We start from the raw sequence: 18,072 nt of genomic DNA, 5'->3' as shown, positions 1-18,072 counted from the left end.
CACTCTTTCTTCCGCACGGCGGGCACACTCGCTCAATCTCGCTCTCTTTATCTGAGTCTCGTTTAACCTCATTTTCTTTCACACACAAATGATATATCTCCCTGTTTGGGCCTTGATCGATACACTCTATACTCTCTCACGCAGATTGTCTATCTAGGGCAGTCCATCCAAGCCGCCGCCACTCTTTCGACCTCATGGTGGGCCACGCTCACTCAATCTCTCTCTCTCTCTATCTCTCTCTCTCTCTCTCTCTATATATATATATATATATATATATATATCCGTATGTCTCGATTGACCTTGCTCTTTCTCGGACAAAAATGATATATCACCATGTTTGAGCCCAATTCGACCTATTCACATTGTATACTCTCTCACGCACATCGTCTATCTAGGTCACTCTCTCCAAACCGTCTCACTCTTTCGATCGGACGGCCCCTATGTGATCGGTTGACCTTGCTTCCTCCCACGCACAAAATATATCTACACGTCTGTGACTGGATCATCTCTCAAGATCTATCTTACATCCCTCACCCTTACCAAAAGCTCAATCGGACAATATCTCTCCGGAGCATATATATTAGTTCAATGAATGTCGGACCACACTCACTTTGTCTCTATATCTATATGTCTCTCGATTGACCTCGCTTTCTCACACCGTATCTTCCACGCGTTGAAGCTACTACCTCTCCATCCCTCGCAAAGCCGGAGCTATTTACATTGTGAGGGGCACTCCAACCTTGGATTAATTTGTGTAGGCATTTATTCCGGTCGGTTTAGATTATATTTTCATAGCATTCGGCCCACAACTACTCCAAACACCGTTGCAACCCACGCAACTCCCCTAGTTGATTTCTCCCTGGCTCGGTCATCGCTCTCTCGCACGTCCTTTCTCGCCTTCAACGTCGCACCATGGTATTATTGAAAAAACTATGTTGTTCTCTTTAATTATTATAAATAATTTACAAAACTACACACCGATAGTCCACTTGGAATGGAACAAATTTTGACCCACAAATTAAAGTGCTACAAACTACACACCGAGGGGCCCACATGTCATGAAACAAATTTGGACCCATATACAAATTAAAAAATAAAGGACGAGGATCGAACATGCGACCGGGCCTTCAAGGCGCACGTCAATAGGCAACATACGTAGAATAGCAATGTTTGTTGTACCCCATTTGTTTACATAATGTTTTTATATTACCACAGCCTAATTAATGGATAACATGTAATATTATTTTTAGTACTATTCGCCTTCACTTACTGGTGGGTTCCATGTGTGCTCTCTCTCTCCTGCCCTTATGCGTTTAGACGCACGGGCAAACAGGAAGAACTCGCGGGCGATGTTGCCGTTGACCATATCTAGACGCGTTCACAAGGTACGGCATCAGTTTCACGTACTAGCAGCACTAGTCAGTGTGTACGTGCAATGCACGTTAATTTGGAAGTATATTAAGTGCATGCGGATATTAACTACTAGGATATTATTTGCGTGTTGTCATGTGATTAGCACTATTTTTGGCATGAAATTAACTACACGCTCAACATGTTGAGCGCTCGACATTGAAGCAGTCTAGATCGTTGGATGACAAGGAATACATGTGGCTTGATGACGTTTTATATTTAATTTGATATGGCTCTAGCAGAACATTCAATCGATCAAACCATACATTTCGTTTAGTCTGACTCCGACTTTAAATTATACGACGATCGATATAAAAATAAACGGAAATGATAAATGTTCGGATTTTAAGCATGACAATCCGAACATTTTTCATGGCAAATTTAGATTACGCGGCGGCGGCGGGGGTGTCTCGCGGTGGGAAGCGGCTCCTCTGTCGTGCTCTGTGTGTCGTCGGGCCACTGACCGACAGCGACGGCGGCGTCTTGCGCCGTTGTTGGCGTACTCCTGGACGTTGGCCTAGCTTCAAGGAATGCCAAAATGTTCTGGACTTCAGAGCGAGTCAACTGGCGGGAGGAGGCGACTGGCGTTGGTTCAAGGAAGCGGTCGACGGCGGCCATCCATGCCGCTGAGGGGGGCACTAGCACCCGCGCGGGGACAGGCACTGTCAACGGCGCGGCGGAGACATTCGTGTGCACGGGCACCAGCACGGGCGCGCACGTTAGTGCATGCGCAGGCGCATGCGCTGGCAGGTGCACGGGCACCGGCACGGGCATGCGCGTCAGTGCACGTGCAGGCGCATGCGCTAGCAGGTGCACGGACGCGTGAAAGTCGGCGGCGACCTTGTGGAACCCCGTGGCATCAAGCTCGGCGACAATGTGCGGCTCCCAGCGCATCAATGCCACGGGGATGGGCGCTGGCGCAGTCGGGGCGACGGGAGCCGGAACGGGAGCGGGGACAGGCGCGGCGTCTTCCCGCAAGGGCAGTTCAAGCTCGTCCCAAAGCGCCTTATGTTCTTGAGACTCCGGCTCGGTGTCTTCCTCATGAAACTGGAACACTAAGGGCAGACCATCGTGATGCAGCATGGCGTACGTTTAGGTCAGGCTAGTTGGAGGTAGACGACAGGATAATCGGAGAGGAAGAGAGAGGATTGTAGCGATACCGGGTAGTGCGGGGTTGATTTTAAACTATGGCGCCAGCGACATTAAAAGTGGGAGAAGTTGGGACGACGGTGGGCGGCGAAGCCTGGTCAAAGGGCTCGCCTCCCGGTGAGTCTGCACAGCGGTCTACTCGCACGCCTCCCTAACAGCCGACGCAGCGGTCTGCTCGCATATCTCCCGTCGACTCACACACTTGCTGGGACGGCACCTGCCGATAAGAAGCGGGGACTCGTGGCGGCACGTAAACACGCACGGTTTCAATAGTGAAAGTGTTCGCCTTAACGTGACAGGTCTTTGTTCCAAAATACCTTGGCTCTTCAGTTGTGCAACTTGTCATAAGCAGCTTGTCTCGAATTGAAGAAAAAACTTACAAAGTAATATTTGTGCCATATCACGTGACCATGCTCAGTTTCAAGAATTTATGCTCACTTTTGGATTTTCTGAAATTTAAGATCCAGGATTCGAAACAAAATCATAACCTGCATCATGCAATAAATTTTCAAGCCGTACATCTGTCCTATTGTATTTCTTAAGAATGGATTTGGTCAAACATTTTGCTTAGTTAAACCTCCTTTCCGGTTTATAGGGCTCAATTCAAAAATCTCACCAACCAAGGTAGATGGTGAGTGGTGGAACAATTGTTGTAGTTTGCAAAACCACTCAATTAATGCGCTTGTTTTCCTCAAAAATTGTGTTTATGAATGCATTAATAGCAATGCATGCATGCATAAAGTACATGCATTGGTCAATTTTCTCCTAATTCTTGCATGTAATGATTTATTGCACCTTGAAATCTGAACATGTGATGGGGAACAACCAAATTGAGACTTATGAAATGGGACAACTAAAATTTTGAGACAAGCCCTATAAACCGTAAAAGCATAATCCCTGCATACCAGTGCATTGCCTGATATATTAACTCAAGTACTAGGCACGAACAAACGGGCTCAATTCTGTGCTCATCCTGGTGTAGTAGTAGTAGTAGTACTAGGCAATGCAGTTGACGGGTGACCTTGACGAGCTGCGACCGAGGGAATTGAACCATGCTTGGCACGGTAGGTAACCTTGTCTAGTTACTAAAGCATCCCTCCGTTGTTCATCGGTAGTCATTATGGACCCAGGACAAGAGGGGAATTTCCTAGGGCTGGAATTCTGGCCGCCGGATATTTCGACTTGAAACGCTGAGGCTCGATTGGTTGGGGTTGCCTAATGTGCGTACCACGCACGCCACCGAAGGACACGAGCCCGTTTTTTTTAGAATCAACATGAGCCAAGGTCTTGGTGGTACGCCATTGGGTCCAACCATTCGAGAATATGAAAGGAACCTTTTAAATTGCCGAACGAATCTATGTGTATTACAATACCCGTATTTTCCTTGCAAATACTAATCTCAACGTGGTAATTGATTTATGACGTGTTGTTGAATTAGAGTGAGTTTGTGATATAGTGATCTCAACGTGGTTTTCACATTTCATGGTATCCCTAGTAAGTTTTCCAATGCAAATTCAAATTTAAAAGATGAACAATATGGAGGTGAGAAAACTTTGTATGTATCAAGCATATGACCACACACACACGCGCGCGTGCGCGCGCGCAGAGAGACACACATGCACGAACACAACAGCAATCCAATAAGTATAGTGCATCTATTTTTGCAACTCATGCATGTATGACACGAATTCAAAAATACTCCTTCTATTCCTAAATATTAGTCTTTTAGAGAGTTCAACAAGTGACTACATACGGAGCAAAATGAGTGAATCTAGACTCTAAAATATGTCTATATACATCCGCATGTGCCAGTCCATTTGAAGCCTCTAAAAAGACTAATATTTAGGAATGAAGGGAGTAAAATGTAAGACATCCATGGTCCTCAGTTCAATATTTAAAATGAACATGAAACTGAAACATGAATATTAAGTCTAGTACTACAGTACATGCAAATGTTGTGTTTAGGCGGAGCTATGATTGTCGGGGGTCAACCCCTCGACCTTAGATAAAATTGTGGAGCTCTGTTTAGGGTTGTTTAGATTATATTTGTCCCCACCCTCCCAACCACCGATTGGTTGTGCACGCCCCACCCCTCCTCCTGGGGAGAATATCATGTGCCCCCATACCTTAGATGCTATATGCCGATACGAGTTGCTTGGAGCTTGTAGATCTGAGATATGGCAGCTCACATGATGTGTCTTAATTTTTTTTGCAGGAAACCTTGATGAGTTTGAGAATTTCACACAATTTGTACAAAAACTACTTAGATGCCCTTTGATCCCATATCCAACGACCTCGAAGCTCGTATCACCGTAGCATCTAAGATGAAGGAGGACATCATATTCTCCTGTATGTAAGAATATCATGTGCTACCACACCTTAGATGCTTTGGTGATACAAGCTCTTCGGAGGCGTTGGATTTGTGACCCAACACCTCCTCGGTGGTTCAAATGTTTTTTGCAGATAAGCCCCAATAGAGTCCGGCCACTTCTTACAAGCACAAAGACTGCTCAGCTGCCATTGGATCTCAGATCAAACGACCTCCAAGCTCGTATCACCGAAGCATCCAAGCCGCGATAGAACCTTATGTTTTCTCGCACGGGAGAGTATGAGATGCTCCTGCACCGTAGATTCTATGGTGATACGAGTTCACTAAGATCTAACGGCCCACAGTAGGAGGTTTGAATGTTTTTGCAATATATGGCTGATAGAGTTTGGGAAATGCGCAGAAAGTACAAGTACTATGCATGTGCCATCTGATCACTGATCATACGACCTAGATGCTCATATCACCATAGCGGGTAATTAAGCTACGGGGAGCACCTAATATGAGCACCGGGGAGCCGTTGGATCGAAGCAGCGGCACACACGAGGCCTGAATGTTTTATCTGCAAAAAAAAGTTGGAGAGTTTGGAAATTGCGCATAATCACAAAGACTACTCCCAAGCCATTGGATCTCACTTCCAATGGTGTAAAAACTCGTATCACCATAGTATCTAAGTTGCGGGGTGGATGTAATATTCTATGCCACTATCATTCTTGTTCGTACACTTGCAAAATACATGTAACTCGTGCCATTACTTGTCTAACCGCGCAAAGTGTTTGTTCAAAAAAACATCCTACACTGAAATATCGGAACAACACACGGGGGTCCCACTTGTCATTAATTAAATTTGGACCTAAAACTAACAAATCTGAAAGACGAAAATCGAACTGGCAACCTGGACTACAAAGCGTAAGTCGATAGACTGAAAAAACGAACGGTTGTTGGCTTTGTCCCATAACTTGATTTTATACAGTACTTGCATTGAGTAGAGTAGAGGGAGTGCCTCGTCAACACATGCATGACCGTTGTCTCACTTACTGGTGGGTCCCAGGTCTGCGATCTCAATCTCTCTTCTCTCCATCATCTAACCTTTGCACGGGCACACACGAAGAGCAGTGCTAGCTTGCCGTGGTGTTATTACGCCTAAAACAAGCTTGGAAAATAGAAGAATCGCCTAGAACAAGAGACGTTGTGGCTGGTCGAGACGGAGCTAACAGTGCCACGTTTGCATGATGAAGCTGTGTGGCTAGTGGGGTGTTTTCGACCGATTGGCTGGGGCCCGAGGTCGAACCATAGGTACTACGTCTGACACCGTATATTTTTACACGCACATTTTTCCTCTGTGCCGAGACGTGGCACACCCTACTGCGTGGTTTCCGGGTCCTCCAGGGTGGTGCACGCATATATTCTTCCTGACGTGGGACACCCTACCGCGCGTTTTCTAGGTCCTCCTCGGTTGTAGTGCCGAAGCAAGTAAATGAGTCGTCCAATCACGAAAGACCACCTTTTCGCCGAGTACATCAGTGAAGCACGGTGGCTAGCTAGTTGGGATAGTTCGACCGATTAGCTAGGCCGCCGCCACATTTGTTTTTTCACCCCTTTTTTATCTACTTGCCGGCAGGTAAATTTAAATATCCACCGCGGCGTTGCTCTGGTGTTTGGGTGCGGCAGGAGTTTTAATTTTTTGATTGACGGGAGCAGGCGCGGCAGGATTTTTAATTTTTTCATTGACGGGAGCAGGCGCGGCAGCAATTAGTCACGATGACTCCGCTTGTAAAAACCCACTGATCCCTGATGTGACAAGTCGTCGACTAGTGTTTTACCATGGTGAAAACCAAAAGATTCCTTGCTCCTCGGCTGGCTCTCTCCACCTTCCCATAGATTGCATTGCCTTTCAGCTGTTTCGCCCCCTTTGCTTCCTCTCCCCATTGCTTCTACCTGGTGCCATGGCGGCGCAGCAGATCATGGAGTCCGAGGTGAGGCGCCCGACACAGGAGCTCCATGCCAAGGATGCGGAGCTCAGGGCCAAGGACGTGGAGCTCCGTGAGCTCAAGGAGGAGAGGAGTGTCATGCTCCTCCATTATGTGTGGGAGTTCACGGAGCTTCAAAAGCGGCTGGCGTCCACCACAAAGATGCTCGAGGCGTCGTCGGCGTTGCTGCAGAAAGCGGGAGATACGATAGGCCGTCAGGGGAGCCAGCTGGAGCGCGAGCGGGCCGATCGTGACGAGGTCCAGGATCGCCTCAGCCACTTGGTGAACCAAGTTGCCACGCACGTGTTGCGGTTGCACGATGCCTACCGTCGTGCCAGCGTGACGATGCCGGCCGTTGGGCTAAACCCGTCTGACCACCCGGTCGACTTCAACGAGCTGCGGCTTCCTGACCTAGTCTCCTTCTTCACCTATATCTCTGAGGAGCTGAGCTGTCTCCGCGCGATGGTGGGGGCTGAGCTGGACAAGGAGGGATTGCGGGCTGCCATCGCCGTTGCCGAGCGAATCCTCTGAGGGCTCTGCCACCGGAATCCATTCGTGACATTGGACGCCGTCTTTGACGAGCTTGCTCCCATCGACCGGGAGCGGGCTCTGCGGGCGGTTGCACCCTGCATCACCAATATCGTGCACCTTGAGAAGCAGAGGGACCTCGGTGGTGTTTAGGCGCCCTCTGCTTGGGCATGTCCATGTCTCGGCACAGCATGACCATTGGATCAAACTCAGACGGTGCAGATCAGTCACTGTAGCCCAAAGCATGTGGGTGTGTTTGGTTGCATTCTCATCTCAATATAGTTGTTTCCTCTTCGTGTATTTTTGTCAACCTACTAGTGTGGACTCATGAACCCTTCATGGTTCATGCACTCTGCCAAACACCCAAAAGTGGGTCTAGAAGGGAACTTTTGCTCCCATCCTGTGCACCCTTCATACACCCTGTCTAACACTATAGGATGTGCTTCATATGGTTCATGTTTCATGGAGTACTGTAGCACCGTAGTCTCCGTGCGCTGTGGACCTAGTTCTGTTAACATTGATATCACCGTTCATTCTCGACCGGACAGTCAAAAAAGCGGTACTATGTTACATATAGGAGTAGTTGACATGCGCACAACATCATTTGTTATCGTCATATCTTACTATATAGCAACAAGATTGTGTAGTACTAACGTATGAAGCACTGCACATGCCTAGTAGTAGGAGCATTGTGTATGTTCAAGTGGGTGCCGTGTTTCGCACTCCTCCGTCGTAAGAGTGGAAACACTTGTTGTAATCATTTTTTTCTTCAGAATGAAAATCAGTGGACACGCTCTACCATGCGGATCCTCCTCCAGCCATGCACTAAATTACTCACTTTTGCCGACGTGTGGGACAGCCAGCACCTGGGTCCACCAGCCATGCACTAAATTACTCCGTAGTAGAGTGACGGTAGACTACCCCGATCGAACTGCCGCAGAGATGCCCAATGAGCCATCAAATCACAAAACCCCCTCCTTTCCAGCAGTAAGTTGGACGGACGAAGCAACCATCATTTCCCTCTTCTCTCTTAGCTTCCTCTCTTGAAGAAAACCCCCACTCACTTCGCTTCTCCCTCATCTCGTTCCTCCTTTCACTCTTCTCTCTCAGCTTCCTCTCTTGGATGGACGCCGGAGCACCGGCCGACGTGATGTCTATGGCTCTGGCCAAAACCATTGAGGCTCATGGTACGAAGAAGCGCAAGCACCCTGCCGAGACTACCGCAGACAAGCTCAAAGCCATCGCCCTGTCCAAGCCCCCCTCTCCGGGATCCCTCATTAAGCAAGTCCAGGTAATGTCTCTTGTTGACGATCTTTTTCTCGATCTTGATCGTGTTTTTTCATCTAACACGCAGTACTAGTACTGGTAGTACAGTACAACTTTCTGGGTGATCTTGCATGTGATTTTAGTGTGCCAAATGACGGTTCTAAATTCCTCTTTTGACCAAAACATGCGAGAGGTTGACACTGATTTCTTATAGATTACTTTCAACTACTCCCTCTGTCCCAAATTTCTTGTCTTAGATTTGTCTAGATACGGATGTATCTAATACTAAAATGTGACTTGATACATCTGTATCTAGACAAATCTAAGACAAGAATTTTGGGACGGAGGGAGTAATTTATGAACATCAATGCTACCTTTTAAGAGGGTATATTTGCCTCAGTAACTTGTGTTATGGATATTGCATGTAATCCCTCTTCTCTCATGCCTTTGAAGACATGTTCTAGTGTCTTTGTTCACTCATTTCTGTGCGTATATGTAGTCATATATGGAGTATAATATCAAAAATCATCTTATATTTTTGAACGGAGGTAGTAATAAAATATGGTTTCTATTTGAATTAGAACCAGGTCTGTGGTGGAGATGAAGTTCTCAAAGTCATGCTGTGTGAACTGGAAGACCTGATGATGAGTTCTACTGCTGAACTATCCAGCTGTTGTGTCCTTGTCACCACGTGTCCTGAACTAGTGTTTTCCTGTAGCATTGTTGTCAGGCGTGTTCTCGAGGCTGTACTTGACCACAACAATTTCCTAGTTGTGCCTTCGATTACAAAGGGTGTGGTTCTTGTAAAGCTTCCCAACAAATCTAATGTGGCTTGTCTTCATCATCATGTTTATGAGTGGAAAGATCACTCTGTTAGGTTCTCCAAGGTTGACAAGATGGTGATGGTGCATGTAGACATCTCACACGAAGTCCATGGCCTATTCAGTTATGCGGGGTTCATCCCGTAGGTCGGTGGCAAGAAATAGTCTATAGAGTTTAGTTAGTGCAACTTTGCTTGTCTGTAGTAAGTACTATTGTTCAGTACTTGATTTGTGTTTGTGAACCCTGTATTGTTTATTAGTACTGCCGCTTTTGGTGTGTGGTCAGTCCTGAGAACGGTCTATGTTAATGTCTGTCCACTCAATTCAGTCTGTACATTTTGAAGTATCCAGATCATATTTTTTGTGAGGACGGTTTATCAATTATGGTTACACTCCAATATATGTATGCATTGCAGGGTTTATCGCACCCACCAGGATTTCCAGTCCCATGGATGTTCGTTACATACGATTTGTCACGACCTTTGGACTGTCCTGCTTGTGGGAGTAGGCAGGGCCCCTGCATGCCACGCGTAGTTGGACGATCAATCTTCTGTTTAGTACTTCAACATAGTGATTTCCTGGTAAGGATTCACTCGTGTCACATCAAGTAAATCTTATTGATTTACTGTCTAAATCTTATTGATTTAATGTCATGTTTTCTTTCTTTTCCTGCAATTTTACGATGCAGGTTTTGCCATGTGACATTCATCATAGAATAAACTGTTTGGTTTGCTCTACGATGGCTATTTTTGCAGGTTTCACTTCTTATGTCGTGTCAGTAACAAAGGCACTGTCCATCACTTATATTACTGGAAAAAATTAGATCAGCCTGTTGTCTGAGTAGAAGTTGAATCCCCATGATGAACCGCAGTTTGGTTTAACAAAAACGCCACAGTTAGTCCTTCTCGCGTTTAAAAGAAATGAAGAAAAAAACTGGATCACGGTCACGGATCCTAGTCAAGTTAGAAAGCTTATCATAGCAGACCAGACACGATCGCCGCTGTCTCGCACAGATCGAGCACTGGCAGTTGCTCTAGCATTGACAGCGGCAGCAGCTCAGTCTGATCCAGTTGAGGATTGGGCACCGACCGCGTCAGCAGGTCAGTCTGATCTACCGGAGGATCGGGCATCGACACCGGCACCAGCTCTACAAGGAGCACCATCTCCGGCAGCAGCGGCTTCGGCCCTGCACCAACACATGCACTTGCATTTGGTCCATCCTGTGCAGTTGCACCGGCAACAGACTAGGCTGCAGTTCGCACTTCCTATACCAAAGTCCTTACAAAAACCGACATGTCCACCTTCTTGGTAAGAATTGGCCACCCAAGTGCTTCGTTCTTTTTTCTTTCCATGTTGTTTCACATGATTCACTGTGTTGATCTAACTATTTGGGTATGTCTTCTTGTTTGCAAACAGAGAATTCCTAGAGCAATGAGGGAGTCGTTCAATAATCCGGGCGACCGCGGCCAAGTTTCTCTTACCATGCGTAGCCTTGGTGTGAATGAACCTGCTCAATATACCGTAAGTACAAAGGATGGTCCCATGATGATTGATGCTAAAGGATGGTCAAGGTTCAAATCTAAATCATATCTTGCGGTAGGAGATGATGTAAAAATCGAACTTTCTCGGCAAGGAGAGCTGGTCCAAATCAACTTTGAAATTCTTCAGTAGCACCACACAACTGCCGAACTGATCTATCCTCTGAGATTTTTTTGATGTAATAATCTGGCATGGTGAAACAAGTGTCCTGTGTGTATAAGTAGTACGACATTATTATTTATCACATGGTATATCGTTGATAGAATTGCAACTCTCATTGTTGGTTAGGAATTGTCGTTCGATTTCATTCCAACAGCTGCCGTGCTTTATTCAATTTTGTGTATTCGCCTTGCGACAGCATCTAAAACCAGCGCAGTACCGATCACTTGCAATATGAAAAGCGCTGAGGTAGAACACATGGGCCCCCAAACATGCAGGGTCGGCGTGCGGCCCAAAGTCCAGAACCGTGAGCCTATCTGAGTATTATATTCTCAGCTGAACCCCCATAAAAAAAAGTTGAACCCCCATAATGCCCGTGCGTTGTAGAGGGAGTATATTTCTCGTCAAGGTGAGCCTGTGATATAAGAGATTTTTATATTTCTTTACAAAGGGAGTATCTCTTTGTCAAAAAATATATTTATGTGTAACTAGTTACTCCTGTCTTTCTACTTCCTTTTGCTGATATGTGGGGCAACCGGCAACGAGGTCCATGTGCCATATGCACAAATTAGAGTGCACAACTTCACGGTAGACACACCCCGGTCGTAGCGCCGCAGTAATGCCCAATGAGCTGTCAAATCACAACCCCCCCTTTCCTACTTTAGCAGTAAGCTGGACGGACAAAGCGGCAATATTTCACTGGGCCTGAATCCCCTTCTCTCTCATCTGCTTGTTCAGAGAAAACCCCCGCCCGGCGATTGCATAGGGTTTTCTCATGGAGAACCAGGTACGAATTCTTCATACATCCCCAATAAATCCAAGTCCCTTGGTCGCAGGTAATCCTAGGATGGAAGCCGCCGCCGTTGATGCATTTTTCTTCATACAGAATCTAGTGTGTTTCAGTTGCAGTGCCCAAAGTGCGAGTACCCTACAGATTTCTGCGCCTTCGGCGAGACGCCACACTTGTTCCTTCTCATCCTACCACAGCATTTTGAAATGCGCACAGTATGTTCCTAGAATCCTCTTCTCTATCCGGGAGGGTGGGGGTTTTTTGAACATGTTGTGTTCTCATATTATTTTTCCTGCAGTTTATTTTTTGCTCTGCCAGAACACATGTACTCAAGATGCTTGGCCTTGCCATAACTGAATACACTAGTTTAATGGTAACAGTGAAGACAATCCATGGATATTACTTCCGAGTTGGGTTCATGAACCAAGAAGATCGCTGCTTTTTTATGGCTGAACTTGGATAAACTTTCTCAAGTGTTACGGACTGAAAGTTGGCGCACGAATGTTGATGGAAATAGCAGAACCTGGTCTCATCTTCACTGCGATCTTCCACCCCGACGTTGTTCCAATTGTTCATCCATGTTAGTTTTGTATCTGGTTCTTGCTTGTTGCCTTGATTACTTCTTAATCCACCTATTCTGTCTAACTAATGACAATTTAACTTTAGAAGTAGCAACGAATCTCTCACGAAGATGCTACTTCTAACTAATATTTTCTTATAATTGGTGGCACGTGTAGGTTTTTTCAGAGTTAAGCAGGCTGCTCGTTTGTTATTCTGTAGTAACTCGGTTGTTACTGATGGCACTAAAGTTGACTGGGATGACATCCACATGTTCCTACACTTTATTGACCGTCTTGAGGTCCTTGTGGGGCGTTTCAATGGTGGAAGGCCACGTGGGATATGTGTGCCACTGTTGTACTCGTTGAACAGGTCCAACTGTGTCGAGAAACTTATGGTATGAGCTGTTTTCTGCTATATATGTTGTTCATAAACTATTGCTTATACACAGATTTACAGTTGTGATCTTCTTGAAAAAGGAACTGCCGAGTTCTATTGTTCCTATACAGATGCCTGGCCATGGTCGGGTCAGACTTGCGCTTGGTCACAACATGATGTTTATGTCGACCTACTCAATTCCCCTTGGAGGTGAAAAGATACTTATTCGTGGGTGGTCTCAAATAATGAAGGCCCGTTCATCTTGGAGAATAGGACAGAAGATTATGTTCATGCTTTTCCATGGCTCTAAAGTGAATATCCTGTTTATTGACCACCTTGCAAGATGAAGCCGCTTTCAGAAGGTTGTGGATGAGCGGGGTGGCGCCTAGGCCTTGTCCTGGGGCTTGATGGCCTCACCCTTGGTTAACTGTAGGCAAAGTAGCACTGTTCGAGGCATGCTTTGTACGGTTGAACCTGTATAAGTACTCATACTGCTTTCAGCTTTGGTTGTTAAGTGCCCCTGCTGGTTTCAGTTAAGGTTGTTAACTACTCCTGTTGCTTTTACAGTCTGTCGTGTTTCTTCAGTCCTGTCTTCCTCCAGCCGCCAAAACCAAACCAGCGCCGGCGGGGCCGCCTACTTCCGCCTTCCACGGCTGGTTGCGCCTCAGCGAACGCATCACCGCCCCACCGTCTCCTAAATCATTAACGCCGACGTCCTCCACATGCTTTGGTGCACTCGCCGTGGCGCCGCCCTCTCGTTTTGTCAACATGGTCAACAAACAACAGGAATCGGTAGAAGTACGTGGAGAGGATGACAGTAGGGGCCCACCACGTCAGCGGATGGAAAAATAAAATGCTTCCTCCTAGTGTTTTCCTGACATCTGGGACCCACGACATTGTGAGCGTATATAGTCAATAGACAAGAGAACAGCACAAGATCGGCTGACACCTAGGACGTAGCTACTCGAGCAGTATTTTTTATTTGTTTGGTATTGTTGAGACGGAGCAGGGTTTGAACTGGGCCATGGCTCGTATGTTTACCATGTGACCAGCCCAGCTATTTTTTCTTTGTGAAAATGAGCCCAGTTTATTTTTTCTGAAGAATACCCAATCCAGGCCTACTTATTTTTCTACGCCCTGATGGGCTGCAACTCTTTCAAGACGCCTGCAAATGTTGAAAGTAATATGAAATGGGTTGTAAATATAAAAACAAATGACAAATTGGCAATTACTTTATAATTTCTAATTTTTTTCACATTTTCAGATTCCTATTTCACTGGGCATTAACCTAATTTAAATATATCTTCAAAGTACATTAAATCTGGCTCGACATTTCGGTATTAAAAATAGTTTGGAAGCCACAGAAATATGCAAAATTGGCCCTGGCCAACCAAAAAAACGACTGCAATAAATTGCATAAGAAGTTGCCATGAGCTATATATAAATTATTAAAAAAAGAGGGAGTGGTCTGACTTGTGGGCCTGTTTAGTTGATGCGTATGCAAGATTTTTTAGTTATTATATACTACGTCAACAAACAATTCTAGCAGACGTAACCATTGGATGTCAATCCAATGGCCGTCGTGTTTCTTCAATCTCTGATCTTCTTGCTCCACCCGCCAAAGCAGCACCGGCGGGACCGCCTCCCGCCTCCCGTGGCCGGCTGTGCTTCCGCGCAGGCCTCAGCTCCCCCTACTACTCCCACCGCTGGCCAGGGCATCCCTCTACTCACCCACACCCCCTGTTATTCTGTGGCAACGGCAGCCTCACACTGCAGCCGAACCGGTGAACCCTCGTACTCCTCTCCGCGCGGGCTTCCACTGCCGCGTCTTCCCCGGCTCCGCGTCGTCCCCTTCCTAGGCCTCGTCGTCGTCCACCACCGTGGTGCTCTCGGCGCGGCGTGGTCAATGTGGTCAACGACCGACTTCCATCGGAAGAGTACTGTACGTGGAGAGGCTGACAGCTGGGTCCACGGCAGCCGCAAGGAAGTGCCTCCTTATTACGCGGAAAATAAGTATTCCTCCACCTGAAAGCAGGGACCCACCGGACGGGCCACCAGTATTTCGTGAAAAAAACCTTTCCCCTGACTGCTGGGACCCACAGGACGGGCCACCGTATTTCGCGAAAAAAACGTTCCCCCCGCTGTCAGCTCGGACCCACCGGAAGTGCCTCCTTATTACGCACAAAATAATGAATACCCCTCTGCTAGCTGGGACCAACCTTGGTGGGAGGCTGACTTGTGGGCCTACTAAGTTGACTGGGACGGAGGCCTTTGTCAACTTTAGTCAATATATGAACGATTCTAGCTCCAGTGACAGTACGATGTCCATCCAATAGCCGTAGTGCTTCTTCAACCTCTAGTCTTCTTGCTCCAGCCGCCCAAAGCAGCGCCGGTCGTGCCGCCTGCTCCTGCCGCCCGTGGCCGGCTGTGATGCCGTGGAAGCCTCACCGCCCCCTACTACTCCCACCGCTGGCCAGGCCATCCCTCAACGCACCCACACCCCCTGTTATTCTACGGCGATGGCAGCCTCACACCACAGCCGAACGAGTGAACCATCATACTCCTCTATGCGTGGGCATCCACTACCACGTCTTCCCCGGCTCCGCGTCGTCCCCTTCCTAGGCCTCGCCGTCGTCCATCGCCCTGGTGCTCTCGGCGCGGCGTGTTCAACGTGGTCAAGGAATGGCTTCCATCGAACATGGACTGTACATGGAGAGGCTGGCAGCTGGGTCCATGGCCGCAGCAAGGAAGTGCCTCCTTATTACGCGCAAAATAATTATTCCTCCACCTGACAGCAGCGACCCACCGGACGGGCCACCATATTTCGCAAAAAAAGGTTCCCCCCTGTCTGCTGGGACCCACCAGCTACATCTTCACACGCAAGGAAGTGCGTCCATAAAAAAATAATTCGCCCCCCTGACTGCTGGGACCCACCAGCTACATCTTCGCACGCAAGGAAGTGCGTCCGGGCAAAAAACGCTTCACCCCCTGACTGTTGGGACCCACCAGCTAAATCTTCGCACGCAAGGAAGTGCGTCTAGGCAAAAAAAATGATTCGCCCCCCTGACTGCTAGGACCCACCAGCTACATCTTCGCAGGCAAGGAAGTGCCTGACCGTCGGGACCCACCTGGTCGAAGCATACGTAGCATTGTCATTCTGGTCGCGAAAGTCTACGTACATACTGGTCGATGTAGAGGCACGCACGTGTCGTAGTAGAGGCGCACACGTGTTGATGCAGAGGTGCGCACGTAGCATGTACACGTACGTACAGCGGTGAGGGTGCAAGAAAGAAAATACGGCCACGTACGTACATACGGGCAGGGTCTCGAACGCCTACTCACGCATACGTACATGGCTGGGTCGGAACAGAGAAACAGCGTCGTCATCGTGTTCATGGGGAGCCAACCGGCTGGGTTGGAACGTAATGCGTGGTCGTGTTCATCGGGAGGGCTTGGACGGAACAGGCGATGGAAACGAGGCCTGGCGTACTGCACAACGGAGGAAATGGACCTCCTACGTTTGGAACAGGGTCCTGTTGATCGGGAGGGGTGTGGTGTACCGCAAAACAGAGGAAACGGACCTCCTACGGTCAAAACGGGGGTCCTGTTGATCGGGAGGGGTGTGGCGAACCGCAAAACGGACGAAACGTACTTGTGTTGGAGCTCTACGGTCAAAACGGGGGTCCTGTTCATCAGGAGGGGTGTGGCATACCGCAAAACGGATGAAACGGACTTGTGCTGGAGTGCTACGGTCGAAACGGGGGTCCTTTTCATCGGGAGGGGTGTGGCATACCGCAAAATGGGACTCTACGGGATGCTGTTCATCTCCACCGTCGACCTCCTCCGGCCTCCACGGGCTACCGTCGACCTCCTCCAGCCTCCACGGGCTCCTGTTCATCCAGCCTCCACCGCGCGCTACTCCACCCGCTACTGTTCAACCACCCCTCCACCATCTACTGTTCATCCAGCCCTCCACCGTCTACTGTTCATCCAGCCCTCCACACCACGGTGTCCTGTTCAACCACCCCTCCACGGCCACCCCTCCACCGTCTACTGTTCATCCAGCCCTCCACACCATGGGGTCCTGTTCATCCAGAGGCAATGCCACCACTCAGTGTTCATCCAACCCCCCCCCCTCGCAACGCTCACTGTTCATCCAATCAATCGGCTTCAGTTAGCAGCAGTAGCGAAGGAATCGCTCCATCGGGTTCAGTTAACAGCCATCGATCGATCGCTCGGGTTCAGTAATGCGTAGCCTGCAGTGCAATCGCTCGGGTTCAGTTAGAGCCCAACGCCTCGCTCGGGTTCAGTTAAAGCCAATGCCTTGCACACACGCGCGTACGTGTACGAGAGAAACGGCATCCCTCAGCCCCCGACCTCCCACCGTAACCGGCAACTCCCCAAAATTTTCCTCCCCCTCACTTCTACCACGGTTTTTTCCGTCATGGACGGCCCAAAGAATGTCATGCAGCTGTGTCTCCGGCCCGCCCAGGACAAAAAGCCCATTTTTTGTCATGATTTTTTGTCATAGAAGTAGGAGCCCACCACATCTATGATGATACCGGGTTTTGTCACAATTATCGTCAGAGAAGTGTCATATGTATGACAGAAAAAACTCGTTCGGCCCAAAATGGCATGGATGTGTCTTTTTTTTGTAGTGCTCCTCCGGATCCCACTGATAAGATGATGGACGATATGGGTCCAGTGGTGGTTCCGGCTCAGGTTCTGGAGCCAATGTATGGCCTCGGTACACGTACACTGCTTCCGGCGAGACAAGGTAATGACCTGCAGTTAAATCAAACAAAGAAGGTGCAGGCAGGGTAATAATCCATTGTGTTTCTTATTAAATCTCAGGTTATATAGGAGCATCTTATCATCATTGTAAACAATAAACTCATGTGCTACGATGCTCCTGTAATCTAAAAATGTAAGAGGCAAAGATGTCTCCTCTTCCTCATCATGTCTAATAGGTATCTCGAAATATTTAGCAAGGCGTGCAACATAGATGCCTCCAAAGATGGGGCCCTTTGTACGGTTTAGACTTAATCGTTTAGCAATAACGGCACCCAGACTAAAAGTGTTATCACCAAATAAGGCATGGAGCAGAATAACAATATCAGGAACATTGAAGTTTCCACTATTTCCACGACCAATTAAGCATCGACTAGCAAATATGGC

This window comes from Triticum dicoccoides, chromosome 2B, assembly GCF_002162155.2.
Source record: "Triticum dicoccoides isolate Atlit2015 ecotype Zavitan chromosome 2B, WEW_v2.0, whole genome shotgun sequence".
Classification (NCBI taxonomy): domain Eukaryota; kingdom Viridiplantae; phylum Streptophyta; class Magnoliopsida; order Poales; family Poaceae; genus Triticum; species Triticum dicoccoides.
Note: the sequence above shows the minus strand (reverse complement) of the source record.